At 36.8% G+C, this 17,458-nt stretch overlaps 1 protein-coding gene and 1 non-coding gene across 16 annotated transcripts in view; one reads left to right on the forward strand and one right to left on the reverse strand.

Moving 5' to 3' along the window:
* Positions 1-17,458, reverse strand: part of Macrod2 (mono-ADP ribosylhydrolase 2) — a 2,131,419-nt gene that overhangs the window by 1,937,496 nt on the left and 176,465 nt on the right. The gene's annotated exons all lie outside the window — the stretch shown is intronic.
* Positions 8,139-8,269, forward strand: LOC141423731 (small nucleolar RNA SNORA51). The gene has a single exon (XR_012448550.1). It is a non-coding gene; the product is annotated as a small nucleolar RNA SNORA51 (small nucleolar RNA).

Consider the following 17,458-nt stretch of genomic DNA (forward strand, 5'->3'; position numbering starts at 1 on the left):
TTGGGTGCTATTGGTATTTGAACTCAGCACTTGACTCTTGTGAGACAGGTGCTATACCACCTGAGCCACACCTCCAGCCCTTTTTTGCTCTGGTCATTTTGGAGATAGGGTCTCGTTTGTTGCCCAGGTCATCCTGGACCATGATCCTCCTATTTTAAACTTCCCGATGTAGCTGGGATAACAAGGATATATCACCACGCCCAGCTTTTTACCACTGAGATGGGGTCTTACAAAGTGTTTTGTTGTTGCTTTGGCTCAGGCCTGGAACGTCAATCCTCCCAATCACAGCCTCCAGTGTAGCTTGGATGACAGGCGCATACCATTGCACCCAGCTATTGGTTGAGATGAGGTCCCCCAAACTCGCCTAGGCAGGCCTCCAAACATGATCCTCTTGATCTCAACCTCCCAAGTAACTAGGATTACAGGCATGAGCCACCAGCACCCAGCTTATCACAAGATTTTTCCAAAATTTTCTAATTTGACATTGGTATTCTAACCACATTGTCTGAATCTGAGCATCCTCAACCTGTCAGACATAATTTCAGACCTGTGAGTCAATTTAGTTTGCTTAAACTGCTCTATTGTACTTCTTATTTTTTGTATTTTTTAGAACACTGTCCAGGTGGTGTTGACAGTACTTGGCTGTGAAGAAACACTTTTTTTCTCACCCTGGGGAACGAACTCAGGGCCTTGTGCTGGGCAAGCACTTTTCAATTAGCATGTATTAATTATACAAAGAGGTTTCATTGCGATATTTTTATACATACATATACTGTACCTTGATCATATTCTATTACTCATCCTACTTCCTGTCTCCCCCCTTTTTCTAACTTTAGTGCTATAATGTACATGCGATAAACATATAACGTACTTCATTCATCCGCACTGCCCTCTCCTTTCCACCCTCCCAAGCGTTCCTTCCTCCAAACAGCCTCCCCTTTATACTCATGTCATATTTCCCACATGGGAGAAAACATGTGATACTTGCCTTTCTGAGTCTGGTTTATTTCACTTCAACATCATGATCTCCAGCTCCATCCATTTTCCAGCAAACAATATAATTTCATTCTTCTTTATGCCTGAGTAATACTCCATTGTTTATATACCACATTTCCTTTACCCATTTATCCACTGATAGGCATCTAGACTGATTCCCCTAGCTGAATATTGTGAGTACTGCTGCATCTATTGTACTTCTCCTAGATCCTTTAAAACCTGACACAATCGTTATATCTTTGGTGAAATTTCCTCAAATAAGTCTGTTTCCACCCATTTGTGTCATATGTCTGTTGTGCTTGAATTAATCTTTGCCCTTAGTTGGACTATATATTCTTGACGCGAGAATGAGGTCCTTTTCATCTTTCTATTTCTAATATAATCAAACAAGTATTTGTTGTTAAATGAATAAATGAATGAACAAAATCAGTGGCTTCAGAGAATGTCCATAAGTAGATGGACAGGATAGCAAATTTATCAGCAAGAATAATTTAAAATATATGAAGATTAAAAATAGAAGACTAGCTTGGATGGCAATAGCTCATGTCTGTAATCCTGGCTACTCAGGAGGCAGAGATAAGGAGGATCACAGCTCAAAGCCAGCCTGGGAAAATTGTTCTGCGAGACCCTATCTTGAGAAAACCCTTCCCCCAAAAAACAAAAAAAAAAAAAAGAAGAAGGGCCGGTGGAAGTTCAAGTTGTAGGCCCTGAGTTCAAGCTCCAGTACCGCAAAAAAAAAAAAAAAAAGACTTAACAAGGGCACAAGAATGTTCAACCTTAAGATGATCTCTCATATAAGAATGTATACATTCTTTGATAACAAAAATGTATAGTTACACAATTGGCTACCCTACCCATCTATCTTCAGTTAGGAAAGTAATCTCAGAAATGGTAACATATCTCCTCTCAATTAAGTGAGTATTATTCCACAAAGTCAATAATCTAATGGTTGTACACACACACACACACACACACACACACACACACACACACAAAGAATTTGAAGATATCATTTAGTTCAGAATAGAAACCAACCAGTCATACTAAGCACAGTAAAATGTACGGTAAACAGCTCAGGCTCTGTAGCAAATAGCAGGAGATGGCAGCTCACTATGCCTCTCAGAGGCTCTATGACCAAAGGTAAATTCTCTATTTTTCACTTTTTTCATATGCAAATAGAAATCATAATAATGCCTAGCCTTGTCATTGTCAGGATTATTGTAAAGCCCTTACAATAAGTACTTACATTCCATAAGAAAAACAACAGGTTTGTGATAGATAAATATATGTCAAGAGGCATTGATTTTTGGAAGTACAAAGGAAAGTGAGCAAAGGCTTCACTAAGTATGGGACAAACAAAATGAAATAAAAATTGGAGTGTGAGAAGTTTTCAATAAAAGAAAGAAAAGCTTAATAAATTTAAAGTTTGTCATTTGTTGGCATTGTGTTATCCAGGGAGACCATTCTTTACAAAGGTATTTAAGCAAAGCAGATTCCTGTCTGTTCACAAGGGTTTAAGTTCAATCCTGCCAAGAAGCAATAGTTAGATTTTAGTGATCTTTTGTGCTTGTTTTAAGTACTAAAAACAATAGAAAAGAGAGAAAAAGTATTTAAAAAATTCAAATGCAGGATTTAATTTTTTTTCCAATTTTTGTCTCTCTCCCACACATGGTATTTTGGCCTACTGTTAAACCTCTCTGGAAGTTTCTCTCCCTTTGTGTCACTTGGTACTACTCTGGTCCACAATCAAGCTGTATCAGAGTTTCCTGAGCCACAGTCTAATCAGTCAATGAACTCTATGAAACCTAGAAAGAGGCCATAAAAGTAGTAGCTAACTTCAAAGACAGTCACTATAAATTCCCTATCTATACACCCCCATAACTCTCCTTTAAAAGATAAAAGTTCACCCTCTATGACTTTAGCTTTGTGATTTCTGATCCAGACATTAAGAACATTTGTTAGCTTCTACCCTTGCACTCTTAGAGTCTAGTGCCATCATGTAAGAAATACAAGACACCATGGAGAGAGACCTCTTCACCCAGCTTTGCCTAATGAAAACAACTTACATAACTAAAGTATAATTATTAAAGCCAGGAAATTAAGATTATATCAATACTAACTAACTACTAACTTAGTAGTATTCCTCTTAAAGTTCTTTTCCTCTTGCAGGATTTAATACAGGATCCCACACTGCATTTAATTATTGTCCTTCAATCTGTGACAGTTCCAGTCTTTCATGACCATGGCAACTGATAATTTATTTTGTAGAACATCTTTTCATTTGGATATGCTTATATTTTCTCATAATTAGATCAGGGTTCTGTATTTTGATGTCACAGAAGTGACATTATAGCTCTCAGTGCATCATAGCGGGAGGATGCATGATGTTTATGTGACTTTTTTGTTGTTGCTCTTTGAGTCAGGGTCTCGCTATGTTGTTGCTCTTTGAGCCAGGCTGCCTCCTGCCTCAGCCTCCCAAGTAGCTGGGACCACAAGAGCACAACACCATGCCCAGCTTGATAGTTCATTTTGCTGTTGCTTAGTTAAGGTGGTGTCTGTTGAGTTTCTCCAACTTCAAATTTGCAAACATCTTGCTCCCCCCTCAAAGTTTTGTTCATTGACTTAATCTTGGTGGATGGGTTGCAACAATTAATACTATAGTGTTGACCTAATATTGATTTAGATTTCCTTCATTCCTTCTATATTTGTTAATTAGAATTATATTTAAGAAAGAGCTGTCCATTGTCCCATATTTATTCAATTATTTATGTAGGTCCATAAATGTTTATTTTATTCTATGAGATATAATCTGATATCATCATCATTTATTTTGTCCCTCAAACTGTTTCAGCTTAGGCTTTAGGAGGTCCTTCACATTGGCTCCCATATTCTTTTGATGAGCTACTGTCTTTTTTAATGCATTTTCTGGAATAATCCACATTTATATCATATTTTCTCTGTCCTAGTTCTAGAATGCTCCACTTCCCCAAGGAGCAATAAAAGTTCATTTATTGGAGAATAGTATTTAAAAGTCAAGCTTTGTCAGTAGGTGTGCTTTCTCCCACTGAGGCGTCATTGTTCTCAGACTCTGACAGCAGACACAGCAAAGAAGATAAGAAAACCAGTTATTGGGACCTAGGCTGGTTCCATATCTTCACTATTTTAAATAGTGCTACTGCAAACATGGGAGTGTAGGTATCTCCTTGTATGTTGGTTTACATTCCTTTGGATATATGCTCAAGACTGGTATAGCAGGATCACATGGTAGTCCTATTTCTGTTTTCTTGAGGAACCTTCCTTACTGATTTCCATAGTCGCTGCAGTAATTTACATTTCCACCAACAGTATATAAGGGTTCCATTCTCCTGCATCCTCACTAGCATTTGTTTAAAAATGATGGCGTATTATTCAGCCATAAAGAAGAATGAAATCATGTTATTTGCATGAAAATGGAGATCATCATATTAAGCAAAATAAACCAAGCTCGGAAATATAGATGTTGCATGTTTTCATTCATATGCAGAATCTAGATCCTAAAAAATGACACAATTATAAAAGTAGGACTGTTTGGGAGTACCAGTGGGTGCATGGAAGGGAAAAGGAAAAGGTGATGGAGGAGGTAAATATTATAGAACTTACATATATTAAAATAGCACAATGAAACCCACCAAAAATTGTTTTAAGTGGGAGGAGAAGGAAGGTGGTTAAGAAAGAGCAATATAGATGGGACGAATTTGATCAAAGTGCATTATATGCATGTTGTGAATGCCACAATGAAACCCCTATGTATAATTCATTTATGCTAATAAAAAACTTTAAACAAAAAGTTAAGATAAACATATATGTATTACACTAATCTATGCATACACATACCATCTATGTGTGTATATATAGATACATAAATATCCATATATGTCTATACATGTATAAATATAGAGAGAGATAGAGAGGAAGGCATAATTATAAATTTATACTGATGTCTCTAATTCTAATTATTGTGCACAAGGTTCATTACAGTTTTTCTTTTTTCTTATTTTTAACTTCCTTTTCTAACAGTGAAAAACCTAGTTCTCATTACCTATGATACATTTACTTATTTGTTCAATCCTAGTGTACACTAAGGTAGTTAATAAATTGCCAATCCATATCTCTAGAAGAATCATACTTGACTGTTTCCCAAAGTTACTTAAGACTAGTTCTTTTAGTTCACCTCTCCTTTAATGTAGTTATATTATTCATTTTAATTCAAGTAGGTTCATTCGTTACCATACATATTCATTTTTGGTACCCCTGCACACCATCATGGTTGATTTAAAATATTTTGTATGGCATGTAAAATGACTTTGAGTCAAAGCTATACTAAGAGTACATCATCCTTGTCCTTGCTACTCTGTTCTCATTCTCGTTTCTTCCAATCACATTTCCACTCACTGCCTTAGTAACTAATTTCTTCAGATTCTGACTTATTGCTTCTCTGTTTCTCCTGCACAAATGAGAACACAAGTGTAATGTATTACATGAAGAAATACTGGCCTGTAGATATTCTTTTGTATTTTGTTATTTTTCTTAACAGAATATACTACAATTCACTTCAAGTCCACAGATATCTTTGACATTGTTTTCTAATAGCTACATGATGCTCTTCTGGCTGAATATCAAAAGTACCATAATTTATTCAGACAATTCCTTGTGAATGGGTATTTAGGTTATTTCCAATGCTTTGTAACTACAGACATTTTCTATTTATGAATATCTTCATAATTCTGCATTTTCATGTTCTGGGGGGATATCACATGACACATTAGAATTTGTGGAATTTCTTATTCTTTTCTTACGTCTTACCAAATTTCCCTCCAGAGTCTTTATTAGTTTGAATTCTTACAAGATAGAGAGCTTGAAACTCACCCACAGAATGTTATGCTTTTACAAAAAAAAATTGCCATTCTAAAGAGTAAAAAGTGTCAATTGAGTGTTGTCTGAATGTACATTTCTTTGAATATTGGTGAATGAGCATTTTGTCATGTTTGTGGGCCATTTTCATCCCTGTTGGTGAATTTTCAATCTTTCTCCTATTTTTCAATAAACTTTTTGATCTTTTGTCTCTCTAGGTTTTTTTTTTTCTTGTGATGCTGAGAATCAAACTTACATAAGTAGGCAAACATTCTACCACTGAACTGCACCCCAGCCTTCTTGTATCTCCTGGGTTTTGTCATTGCTGTTGTTTGCTTTGCTTTGCTTTGTTTTCGAGACAGGATCTCATTTTAAAACCCCAGCTGGCCTCGAAATTGCCCAGACAGCCCTTGAACTTACAATGCTGCTGCCTCAGCCTCCTGAATGCTGGAATTGTAGGCATGCACCACCACTCCTGGTTTGTCTCTCCATTTCTAAAAGTTCCTCATGTATTAAGTATATCAGCCCTTTGCCGGCAGTAGGTGTTTCATTTTCTTGCACTTTGTCATCTATCTCTTGACTTTATAGTATGTTGGCCATTAAACTTTTTTTAAATGTCTTACGTAGTCAGATATAGCAATCCTTTCATTTAATGCCCCTAAATTTTGAGTAAAAATTAGAAGGCCTTTTCCTATACCAAGGTTAAAAAACAGAATGCACTTAAAATTTCTTCTATTTCTTATGTGACTTCATCTTTTACATATAGATTCATAACCCATTATTTTGGGGTACATATGATATATCTTTTTACAAATGACATGCAATTTTCTCTGAACCATTTATTAAAAGGTCTATATTCAATCTTCAACCCAATCATTTGCGATGCTATATTTATCATAGACTAAAGTACATTTATCATGTACTTTATTTGTGAACATTTTATCCTCTTCCTGTGGTCTAATGGTCTATTCACACTTGAATATCAAAGTGTTTTAATTATAGGGGCTATCTAGTATTCTACTACATTTTCATATCTGGTAGGGCTGCCATTTGTAGTTTTTCTATTTCTTTCTCAGTGTTTTCTTGGCTATTGTTATGTGTTTGCTTTTCTGTATTCCCTTCAGCATCAAATTATTTAACTCCATAAAATAGACTTGGTACTTTTGTTGGTATTGCATTAAGTTTGTACATTAATGTAGGGTGGACTATTGTCTTTATAATGTTGAGCATTCGTGCAAGAAAGGGAAAGTCTATTTGTCAGCTCTACTCATGTGTTTCAGTAGAGTTTCTCTCTTTCCTGGTACAGATATTGCATATCTCTCACTAGATTGACTTCCTTTCTTCCTTTTCTTCCTCCCTTCCTTTCCTTTCTTTCTTTCTTTCTTTCTTTTCCTCCCTCCCTCCTTTCCTTCCCTCCCTCCCTCTCTCCTTTCTTCCTTCCTTCCTTCCTCTTTCTTTCTTCAGTACTGGGGATTGAACTCAGGACCTCACACTTGCTAGGCAAATGCTCTACCACTTCAGCCATGTCCTTAGCCTTTTTTGCTTCAATTATTTTTTCATATATGGACTTGCTCTTTTGCTCAGGCAGGCCTCAGATCACAATCCTCCTGTATCTGCTTCCTGAGTAACTGGCATTACATTTGTCCTCCACAATGCCTTGGCTTGTTTTTTCAGATAGAGTCTTACTAATTTTTTTTGCCCAGGCTGGACTCAAATCACAATCCTTCTCTCTCTGCATATATATATGTGTATATATATACACACACACACACACACACACACATATATATATATACACATATATACATATACATATATATATATACACACACATATATATACATATATATATAAATATAAATATATACATATATTTTTTTAACAATAAAAATTTTTCCATTGGGAACACATGTTTAATATACAGAAAAAAAAGTTTAGGGATATCCAGAATCTTCCAGTTGAGGCCAGTTACAATAGCTCAACATACATTCACTTTTTCAATGGCCCATTCACAAAAGAATAATTTTAAAACACTATGGATTTTTCTGTTTGTTTGTCTGTTTCTTTTGGTGGTGTGGGGACTGAATCCAGGACCTTACACTTGCTAGGCAACCACTAAACCACTGGGCTATATCCCCCACCAAAACTGTGATTAACCTTATGCATATTCAAACTACATTTCAATTCACCTGTGACTCTATCTACCTTAAAATTGAATTAGAAAAATTTTACTGACAAGAGAAATGCACTCTGGCCTCCTGGTGCTCACCACAGGCTGTGTTTTTACACTCACTATAAAGAAAGAGGAGGCAAAGTAAACCTACTCCATATATTCCTCAGCCCAGGTTTGTGCCTGGCCTGTATTATGAATGGGGAGACATGAGAGGAAGAGAGAGAGAGGGAAAGACTCCTATTAAACTAATAAACTACTCAGGCATGGCACTGGGTGCCTATAGATGCCAACTACTCAGGAGGTTGAGGAAGGAACACTGTTTGAGCCCAGGAATTCAAGTTCAGTAGGGCATTATAGTAAAAGTTATCTCCAAAAATAACTGCATGAAAAAGGTTTAAAAGTTAACTCATGCACTATTATTTAAGGAATACCTACAGAATTGTCTTACTTTAATCTTTGTAAAAGTAAAAATTAGCCATCCTTAACATAGTGATCCACTTTAAAGACAATGTAACTTTTACTACCTTTCTTTGCAATTGTGATTTCAGGGAAGCATTACACGTAGAAGAATTTGCATCAGGTATTTCATGTTTGGTAGGTTTACAGGACTTCTCCACATTAGTTTTCACATGACTGGAAGTGTTTGTTATACTGAAAACCTTCAAGTATTTCTCCAATTTAAGGGTTTGGATGCAGTGTGCAGTAAGGCCTATGGGCCAAATGAAGACTTGCCACATTGTTGAAATCCAAGGTTTCTCTCACTGTGTGTGCTTTCATGGCTTCAAATTGAACATGGAGGACTAAAAGCTCTCCCATACTGGTTACAGTCATAGGCTTGCTCTCCACCATGCCTTCTTTTGGGTGTTAGCAAGGTTAGTAGCAAGTCCTCCCACATTCCTTGTGCAGGATTTGCCTACACTAAGCGTCAGCAAAGCTTCTCAAAGGAACTGAAATGGACTGTCTTCCAACATTGTTTAAATTCACAGGGTTTCAGTTCATATAAGTTCTTTTATGTACTTATGATTAAAATGGTTGAAGACTTTATCACACATATGATACTCATAGACTTGTTCTCCACAGGGAGTCCTTGCATATTTACACAAGGAATTGGAACACCTGAAGGCAATCCCACATGGCTCACTGTGAGTTGTAGTGTGTCTTCAAAGACTTTTGGAATAAATGAAGGTTTTTCCACATTCTTTGCATTCATAGGGCTTCTATCTACTGTGGGTTCTCATATGATTTCAAATGTAACTGGAAAAGCTGGGGCCTTCCAATATTTCTTATATTCATAAGGTTTCTCTCCAGTATGAGTTGTTTCATGATTTTGAATGAATTCAGAATATTTAAAGGCATTACCAACATTGTTTACATTCATAGAGTTTCTTCGCAGTGTGAGCAGCTTCATGATTTTGAAGGGAATTGACATAAAAAAAAAAAAACACTTTTCCACATACTGTACATTTAGGACAGTCTTCACTGTGAGTCACCATGTATTTTCAAGCACTTTAGGGGAAAAGCGAATGATCTCCTACACTGCCTTCATGCATAGGGTTTCTCTCTAATGTAGATTATTTCATGTGCTTGAAAATGACTAGAATGAGCAAAGGTCTTACCACACTGCTTACACTCATAGGGTCTCTCTGCAGTGTGATTTCTTTCATGTAATAGAATTGAACAATAACTCTTGAAAGCTTTCTACCATTGCTTACATTCATAGGGTTTTTTCCTCCAATGTGAGTCATTTTGTGTATTTGAAGAACATTGGAACAAATGAAGGCTTTTCTACATTGCTTACATCCATAGGGTTCTTTTCAGAGTGAACCATTTCATGACTTTGAAGGGAACTGTGATAAGGAAATGTTTTCCTACCTTACATTTGTAAGGCCTATCTCCACTGTAAGTCGCCATATGTCTTTCAGCCCACTGGTGAGAACTTAATGCTTTTCCATACTGCTTCCAACCACAGGGTTTCTCTCCAGTGTGAACCCTTTTTATGTCTTTGAAGGTCACTGGGCCACCTAAAGATTCTATCACATTTTTGACATTCATAGACATTCCTCCCATGTTCTCAATAGTCACATACTTGGTGTTTGGAATTACATGTAATGTGTGTCCTAAGGGATGAATGACAAACGACCACTTTCCACAGACACAGCATTTACGACATTTTAATCCAGGAGGAATTTTCCTGTTCACTGTACAATCTGGATTCAGGCTTAAAGTTTCTCCACACTGACTTCCTCCTGTACATTCACAAAGTCTCTGTACCACTTCACTTCTGAGATTTCTCTCCAGATTTTTCTTCTGTTTTTCGATGTTCTAGTGTTTAGATTTTACTCTTATAAAAGACAGGTGCTTGAAGGTTTCCAGCATTACATCTTTGCAGAGATTCTTTTGGGAAGGATCCAGCTCTTCCACAGTGAAGTTCACAGCCACATCCTCAAAGGTCATTAAGTCCATTTGCAGCTTCTGGGTTTCCTGGTGTCCTCCAGCAGCTCCTGCAGGGACAGTGGGTCACAGCACACAGATGCTAAGCCCCAAGATTTCTCTCAGAGCCAGAAGTGAGCACCAAACATCCTTAGATTTATTCTTAAAAATTATTTAATCTTTTTTTTGCAATTAGAAGTTCACTGATTTAAGCTACTAAGTTTGGGGATGGTCTGTCATATAACAATGACAGATGAATTTAAAAAATCCACTGTCACCCACAGAAAATCAAGTTAGAAATAAGATTGAATTATTTTGAGATAAAGTGATAAATGATGGATGAAAACTAATTTGAGTCACTCAGAAACAAGATAATATGAACAGCCAACATTTTTGCTTATATTTAAAGGTATTTTTTAATAAAAAAAGCTTTTAAAATACATTGCTTTAAGGTTTAAGATAGAAAACCGAATCTAGAAGAACACAACACTACTGACCCATTAATTTTCTCAAGCCATTTTAGTAGAGGATAGGGACAAATAAACTCAAGAGAAAAGAAACTCCAGATGACAGAAGATTGCTATTTGATATTACAATAGTGAAAATTATAAACAAAACTTTAGAAAAGTACTTTATATTCTAAAATCACCAGATTTCAGCAGCTCTAGAGAGCACATCTTACTCTATAAATCTGTAGACATCATCACGAAAGGTCACCACCTTAATTGAACAAACACATTATTATGTAAAACTAAGTAGTTAGAAGTCACACACATTTAGTTCAAACCCTTTTGCCATCTGTTGCATGTGCTTTATGCATTTTAATTATTTGAGAGATTTGCAGATGCTCCACATTTTAAAAAATGCCTTCTGCCACAACAATCTCATAGTCCCATGATTCACAGTAATCTCTCAGATAAACATCTCTAACAAACTAGGGAGAACAAGCTCCAATTTGGATCATTCTGTATTTTGCATTTTAGGTGCTAGCATTGAGGTAATCCATGATCAACCCAAACTTACAAATAAAGTGAATAAACTTTAGTGATAATTTCAGGAAACACATGCCCAGATTCTCTACTGATCATGGAAGATATTTATATTTGTTTAGAGTTTAGTGTAAATAAGTAATTCATCAAAAAATGGGGCAGTAGTATAAACTCCATTTGCCAGCAATACATTAAATTGGCAAGTTCATCTACCAGATGCCCAAACCCTAGAAGCTATCTAATAAGTGTCTCAATGTTAGTGTAGTTTAGTTTATATATATAACTCAGAGAATTTTTAAGCTCTTATCCTGATTTTGGACAGAATTCAAACAACTAGCTATAGGTTTCCTATCAGATATTAATAATAAAAATCAAATTCAAAAGAAAATAGTCTGCCAAGTAGTAACTCATTTGAGATTTCTTAGAAGAGCATAAATGACCTACAGACAGGAAACTACAACTCTAGCCCACTGTTTTTCCTTGTGAAAAAAGTAAAGTTCAGCTTTGACCTCCTCTATCCTTTCTGTCTCACCTAAGTAGAAAGGGAGTAGAAGAACTTATAATGGTCCCAGCTCAAGAAAATGGCTCACATGAAAAAAAAAAAAAAAAAGCCCCAATTATAGAATTACAGAACTCTTTTCCTCTGCTCACTCTTCACTACCACATCAATCAGGCGCCTGCTGGAAGGGTTGCAAATCACAGACCCCATTTTAAAAGGAGTCCACAGAGAAGCCCAAGGACATAGACGAAACAAAATGACAGCATAGGACATTTTAGCCTCCAACATTTAGAGCTACAGTAAATAGCAAACCAGCCTCATTACAAGTGAGATAAAAGATTGAACTTCACGTTAAAAGCCTATCTACTTCACTTCCTTTTACTTGATGTGTCATTATGAGTTTCCTACAAAAAATTAAAACCTTGGTAAAAAGCAAAAACACAATCCAAAGAGACAATTGAAGGATGAGAACCATACTTAGATATGGGAGTTTTGGAGTAATTACACTAGGAGTTTAAAATAACAATAATATGTTAAGAGCACTAATGGAAAGAGTAGACAACATGTGAGAAAACACAAGTATAAGTAATATAAGTAATATAAGGAAGTGTTAGGGAGAATCCAAAATGGTGACTGGGACACAGACGCAGACAGCGTGAGCTCTGGGAATCAGGGATCATGCTGAGTCACTGGAGACACACTTGGCTGAGGTAAAGCACCAGGGAAAGCTGAAACTTTGGCACCCTGAACCACAAACACATGGAAGTCTTCTCCATGTCACGATACACTAAAAGAACAGGCAGGACACCACTCCCATACCACTGCCAATCACCCGCTGGCCCACCAGACCCCTCACTACAGGCCCACAACGCCACAGCCCCACCGGGCCTCCACCCTGCAGGCGAACCGGGCCACTCTATCCCCAGGTCGCCTCATGCTGGCCTGCCAGGCCACCATCCCTCAGGCCCACCAGGCCACAGCCCACCAGCTGACCCACCAGCACACTAGCCACAGACCCACAGGCCTGCCAGGCTGCCGCCAACTAGCCCACCAGGCTGCCACCCAGCTGAGCCACCAACTAATGGCCCACCAGGCCGCTGCCTGCCACAGGAGAGCTCCAGCACCACCAGACACCAGGTCCAAACCTGCCTAGGAGATGCAAACAAACAGGATTGGATGCTAAAGGAGTAACACCAGAAATACTAAGACTAAAAATCTACTGTTCCTGAACCGGGGATTTTTTTTTTCTCTTTTTTCTTTAACTGTTTGTCTACAGAATATTTCATCCAACTGCTGCACAATATACATTCTTCTCAACAGCTCCTTGAACTTACTTCAAAACTGATCATATCTTAGGGCACAAAGCAAGCCTCAGCAAATACAAGAAAATAAAAATAATCCCATGCATGCTATCTGATCACAATGCATTAAAATGAGAAATCAACAAGAAAAACAACAATAAAACATATGCAAACAACTGGAAGCTAAACAAAACATTGCTCAATAATCAATGGGTCATTGATGAAATAAAAGAGGAAATTAAAAAGATCCTGGAAGTTAATGAAAATGAAAACACAACACACCGGAACCTATGGGACACAGTAAAGGCAGTCCTAAGAGGAAAGTTTAGAGCCAAGAGTGCATATGTTAAAAGGTCAGAAAGATCACAAATCAATGACCTAATGCTACATCTCAAACTCCTATAAAAACAAGAACAAGCAAATCCAAAAATAATCAGAAGGAGAATGATAATAAAAATCAGAGCTGAAATCAATGAAACACAAACAAAAAAAAAACATACAAAGAATCAATGAAACAAAAAGCTGCTTCTTTGAAAAAAATAAATAAGATTGACAGACCCATGGCAAACCTGACTAAAATGAGGAAAGAACCCAAATCAGTAAAATCAGAAATGCAAAAGGGGAGATAACAACAAACACCATGGAAATCCAGGAAATTATCAGAGACTACTTTGAGAACCTATATTCTAATAAATTTGAAAATCTTGGAGAAATGGACAGATTTCTAGATACTTACAACCATCCAAAACTGAACCAAGAGGCTATTAATCACCTGAATAGATCTACAACACAAAATGAAATTCAAGCAGCAATAAAGAGTCTCCCAAAAAGGAAAAGTCCAGGAACTGATGGATTCTCTGCTGAATTCTATCAGATGTTTAAAGAAGAACTAACATCAACCCTCGTTCCACAAAACAGAAAGGGAAGAAAACTGCCTAACACATTTTATGAAGACAGTATTACACTCCTTCCAAAACCAGACAAAGACACATCCAAAAAGGAGACCTATGGGTCAATCTCCTTAATGAACATCAATGCAAAAATCCTCAATAAAATAATGACAAACCAAATCCAACAACACATCAGAAAGATATCCACCATGACAAAGTTGGCTTCATCCTACAGATACAGGGGTGGTTCAACATATGCAATCTATAAATGTAATACAGCACATTAATAGAAGTGAAGACAAAAACCACTTGGTCATCTCAGTAGATACAGAAAAAACCTTTGATAAGATCCAACACCACTTCATGAAAAAGTTCTAAGAAAACTATGAATAGAAGGAATATACCTCAACATTGTAAAGGCTATATATGACAAATCTACAGCCAACATCATACTTAATGGTAAAAAACTGAAACCACTTCCCCTAAAATCAGGAACAAGACAAGGCTGCCCACTATCCCCACTCCTATTCAACACAGTACTGGAATTCCTAACCAGAGCAATTAGGCAAGAAGAAAAAATAAAAGGAATACAAATAGGTAAAGAAACTGTCAAAATATCCTTATTTGCAGAAGATATGATCCTATAACTTAAAGACCCAAAAAACTTGACCCAAAAACTTCTAGACACCATAAACAGCTTCAGCAAGGTGGCAGGATACAAAATCAACTTACAAAAAACATTACCTTTTCTATAAACCAACAATGAACAAACTGAAAAGGATTATATGGAAACAATTCCATTTACAATAGTCTCAAAAAAATTAAATACCTAGGAGTAAACTTAACAAAAGATGTGAATGACCTCTACAAGGAGAACTACAAACCCCTGAAGAAAGAGATCGAGGAAGACTACAGAAGGTGGAAAGATCTCCTGTGTTCATGGATTGGTAGAATCAACATAGTAAAAATGGCTATACTCTCAAAAGCAATCTACATGTTTAGTGCTACTCCAATCTAAATCCCAATGACTTTCATCACAGCGATTGAAAAATCTACCTGTAAGTTCATTTGGGAGCACAAGAGACCACAAATAGCCAAGACAATACTCAGCAAAAGAGCAATTCTGGAGGTATCATAATACCTGACTTCAACCTATATTACAAAGCAATAGCAATAAAAATAGCATGGTACTGGCACAAAAACAGACATGAAGACCAGTGGAACAGAATAGAGGACCCAGATATGAATCCACACAACTACACCCACCTTATTTTTGACAACGGTGCCAAAAAATACACATGGAAAATAGCCTCTTCAACAAATGTTGCTGGGAAAAGTGACTATCCGTCTGCAAGAAGCTGAAAGTAAATCAATGTTTATCACCCTGTACTAGTATCAACTCAAAATGGATCAAGGACCTTAATATTAGACCCAAAACTCTAAAGTTAGTACAGGAAGGAGCAGGAAACACTCTGGAGCTCATAGGTATAGGCAAGGACTTCCTCAATAGAACCCCAGCAGCCCAGCAACTAAGAGAAAGAATGGACAAATGGGATTTCATAAAATTAAAAAGCTCCTGCACAACAAAAGAAATGGTCTCTAAACTGAAGAGAACACCCACAGAGTGGGAGAAAATATTTGCCAGCTATACATCAGACAAAGGACTGATAACCAGAATATACAAGGAACTTAAGAAACTAAACTCTCCCAAAATCAATGAACCAATAAAGAAATGGGTAACTGAACTAAACAGAACTTTTTCAAAAGAAGAAATTCAAATGGCCAAAAAACACATGAAAAAATGCTCACCATCTCTAGCTATAAAGGAAATGCAAATCAAAACCACACTAAGATTCCACCTCATCCCTGTTAGAATAGCCATCATCAAAAACACCACCAACAACAGGTATTGGAGAAAAAGGAACCCTAATCCACTGCTGGTGGGAATGCAAGCTAGTGCAACCACTCTGGAAAAAAATTTGGATTCTTCTTAAAAATCTAAACATAGATCTGCCATATGATCCAGCAATCCCACTCCTAGGGATATACCCAAAGGAATACAACACAGGTTACTCCAAAGTCATCTGCAAACCCATGTTTATTGCAGTGCTATTCACAATAGCCAAGTTATGGAAACAACCAAGATGCCCCACTACTGACAAATGGATAAAGATATGTGGTATTTATACACAATGAAATTTTACTCAGCCATGAAGAAGAATGAAATCTTATCATTCACAAGTAAATGGATGCAAATGGAGAACATCATTCTGAGTAAGGTTAGCCAGGCTCAGAAGACCAAAAATCTTATGTTCTCCCTCATATGTGGACTTTAGATCTAGGGCAAATACAGCAATGTTGTTGGTCTTGGGTCACATGACAAGGGGAGAGCACATACAGGAGGTATGGGTCTAGGTAGAAAACTCAAAACATGAAAGCGTTTGATGTCCCCACTCCAGAAGAACTAATACAGAAACCTTAAAGCAACAGAGGTCAACAAGAGAAGGGGATCAAGATTCAGTGCAAAGATCAGTTAGATATGAATCAACTTGGGTTGTAACACATTTGTACATGGAAGCAATGCTAGGAATCTCTCTGTATAGCTATCCTTAACTCAACTAGCAAAAATGCTTTGTCTTTCTTATTATGCTTATGTCTTCTCTTCAACAAAATTAGAGATAAGGGCAGAACAGTTTCTGCTCGGAAGTGAGGGAGGTTATGGGGTGAGAGGTTGAGGATGGGGGTTAGGGGGGAAGAAAAAACCCAAACAATGTATGCATGTGTGAATAAATGAATTTTTAAAAAGGAAGTGTTAAGTATAAAAAAGACACTACAATGGAAATAAAGAATGCCTTTGATGGGCTCCTCAATATGCTGGTCATGCCCAAGGAAAGAATTAATAAGCTGCAAGATATGCCAATAGAAACTTCCCAAACTGAAAAATGATTAAAAAGAAAAAGAATTTCAAAAACAAAGAATATCCAAGAACTGTGAGACTATAAAAGGTGTAATACAATCATAATAGGAATAATGGAAGGAAAAAAGGAAGAAACCCTTGTGCATTGTTGGTGGGAATGTAACATGCAGAAGCTACTATGTAAAATGGTGCTTCCTCAAAAAGTTAAAAATAGAATTATCACATGGCTTAACAATTCTACTTCTGGGTATATATTCAAAAGAATTAAAAGTGAGATCTCAAAGATATTTGTACATCCATGCTCATAGCAAAACTATTCACCATAGCTAGGGGGTGGAAACAACCCAAATGTCTATCAATGCATGGCCAGATA

The sequence above is a fragment of the Castor canadensis genome, chromosome 5, assembly GCF_047511655.1.
Source record: "Castor canadensis chromosome 5, mCasCan1.hap1v2, whole genome shotgun sequence".
Lineage (NCBI taxonomy): Eukaryota > Metazoa > Chordata > Mammalia > Rodentia > Castoridae > Castor > Castor canadensis.